The sequence below is a fragment of the Heterodontus francisci genome, chromosome 31, assembly GCF_036365525.1.
Source record: "Heterodontus francisci isolate sHetFra1 chromosome 31, sHetFra1.hap1, whole genome shotgun sequence".
NCBI classification, from domain to species: Eukaryota; Metazoa; Chordata; class Chondrichthyes; order Heterodontiformes; family Heterodontidae; genus Heterodontus; species Heterodontus francisci.
The window spans coordinates 45,993,697-45,996,641 of record NC_090401.1 but is presented as its reverse complement, the minus strand read 5'-3'; positions in this window follow the sequence as shown (position 1 = coordinate 45,996,641).

Below are 2,945 nucleotides of genomic sequence, written 5' to 3'. Positions count from 1 at the left end.
GGAGGGTAAATGACTTCACTTCCGTACTGCTTACCGTACTTAGTGATTGAGTTTTTGGTTTTGCGGGGGTCGTTGCGAATTCATTTGAAAGAATTACGGTCTGCCTCTTAATGAGACACCAGGTTACCCCGTGTCACTCAAACAAAAAGTAACCCCTATTCAAAAGGGGCAGAACTAATAGAAACCTAAACCATAAACAAAGAAAACTTATGAAATGAAACAATATTGTCACCCGTGTCCAAAATGCCCTCGGGGCCTACCAGTCAAGAAAAGCTTCAAAGCACCATATACAGATGTCAGATACCAGGCACCCGAAGCAGGTCTTCTTCTCCCAGCTCTGTCAGGGCAGATGCACCAGAGGAGGCCAAAAGTAGTACTTCAAGGATGTGCTGAAGGCCAACATGAAGAAATGCAATAAAAGCAAAATACTGAGGATGCTGGAAATCTGAAATAAAAACTGGAAGTGCTGGAAATACTCAGCAGGTCTGGCAGCATTTGTGGGGAGAGAAGCAAAGTTAATGGAAACGTTAATTCTGCTTCTCTCTCCACAGATGCTGCCAAACCTGCTGAGTTAAAGTTTAGCTCGGGTATAAAATTAAAACCCGACCTGAGCCCTTAAATTTTTTTCGCACCTTCATCCGTTCCGGCAGCAGGCTATTCCTGCAGCTGGAGTTGTGGGGAAGCCTGATCCCGTGACTTCCCGGAAGCAGCGTCCAGCCCGACCAGACCCGAGCCCAAATGCTAGACTCAGAATTTCGACCCAACCCGACCCTGACACATATAGTCAGGTTCAGGTCAGGTAGCTATGCCTTATGCTGAGTATTTCCAGCACTTCCTGTTTATATTATACAAGAAATGCAACATCAACTCCTGGGAGACCATCGCCCTGGATTGAACCAGATGGAGGTAGAGTCTGTGGGAAGAATCCCAGCATTTTGAGACCAAATGACACCAAAGTCAAGAGGAAAAGCAAGAATGGCGGAAAGAACAAGTTATGGCCCAAATTAATAACTATAAAGTCTCATGGAAGACAATCATCCTCGCCTGCGAGGGATAGCTAATGGCCAATACACATCATATTCTCCTCCACCCAGGCACAGATAAGTCTGGAGAAGTGAGGCAAGCAGAGTGACCACCCCCTCCCCATGGGCCATGTCCAACCTGCACGGGAACAGTGTCATGAGGAAATCTGCTGACACACCCTCTGCACAGAGTGGCCAACAATCAGGAACGTGGACTGAAATGGAGCCAAAAATTGAGGAGCAGCCCCTTTAAATAACAGAAGAGCTGCAACCTCTCACATGCCATGCAGATGTGAAACAGACTCCTACATGCCACACAAGTTACAGGCAGCCTGGGAGTCCATGAAGTGACTTTAAAACCTCTTGGGTGGGACCATTTCATGCAACACTCCCCACTCCAGATCCCCAAAGGTGCAGGGCAAGACTCCTGCATAGAGAGTCACCAATCATTCCCCACCAGATGGCGTGATGGTCCAGGTGGAAGACAAAGCAAGGGAATGTACTTGTCGTGTATTTAAGAGCAGCCTGTACAGGAAACTCCTTTGTAGAGTGAAATAGCATGGAGGCAATTTCTGAGACATGGCTCAAGGTAGAGTGGTTACTGGAAAACATTACTCTATAACTTGCTCAGATTATGTCAACAGTAGCATTCCTACTGCAGGTCAAATCACCACTGCACGGACGGTAGAACATTTAAGGAAACTGACAAAAAAAAAAGGGAAAACAAGATGAAAAAAAAGTTCTGAAATGCATTGTCTGAAAGAGCAGTGGAAGCAAATACAATGATAACTTTCCCTGGAGAATTGGATATACACTCAGAAGGGAAAATAATTTCAGGGAGCATGGGTAAAGGCATAGAAGTGGGATTAATTGGATAGCTCTGTCAAAGAGCCAGGACAGGCATGATGAGTTGAATGGCCTCCTTCTGCACTGTATGATTCTATAATTCTAGCCTGGGATCTGCATATTCTGTATGGCTCAGTACAATACTGAGTAAGACATTTACCAGAGTCCACTGGGGCAATGTTGATACTTTCGAAACATTTACTTTTGGAAAAGGTTTGCAGTAACCATCATATAATTTAAGTGAAAATATTTTCCTTACACTACAACTAAAGAATTACGATAAAATGTTAAGACCTGTATGGATTTAGCTTCTCCCCATATCAAAATGTCTCAGAAGAAACTTGACATTGTGGATTACTTTTTACAGGCAAGTGCAGCAGCCATTTTGTTCCAGCAAGGTCTGACAAACCGCAATGGGACATGACTAGACAGTAACAAGTCACCTGATTCCACACCTGCCTCAGCTCAACTGCTGCTGAAACCCTCATCCCTGCCTTTATTACCTCCAGAATAGACTATCCCAATGCACTCTTGGCCAGCATCCCACTCTGCACCCTCTGCAAACTTCAGCTTTTCTGAAACTGCTGCTCATATTCTAGCTCAAACCAAGTCATGTTCACCCATCACCTGTGCTCCCTGACCTACATTGCCTCATTCCGGCAACACCTTGGTTTTAAAATGCTTATCCTTGTGTTCATATCCTTCCAATGCCTTACCTGTCTCTGTCTCTAACCCTACAGCCCTGTAATCCTCAGATGTCTGCATTCCAATTCTGGCTCTTGAGCATTCCCAAATTTTTTAAAACTCAGTCCACCATTGGCCTCTCTCCCCTCTTTGAAGCTGCTCCTCAAAACCTACTCTTGGGCCACAACTTTTGGTCACCTGTCTCAATGTTAAACGTTGTTATAGAAAAATCACTCCTCAGACCAGAAAAGTAACTGTTCAACATCTCGCCTGCAGATTGTGTCAAAGTACAAGAGATTTGAAAGTTGTCTTCAGCTCTTGGAGCAGGATTCAAGGTCTGTCTCCTAATTGTGAAGCAACAATAGTCATTAACCAGATTTATAGAATGATGCA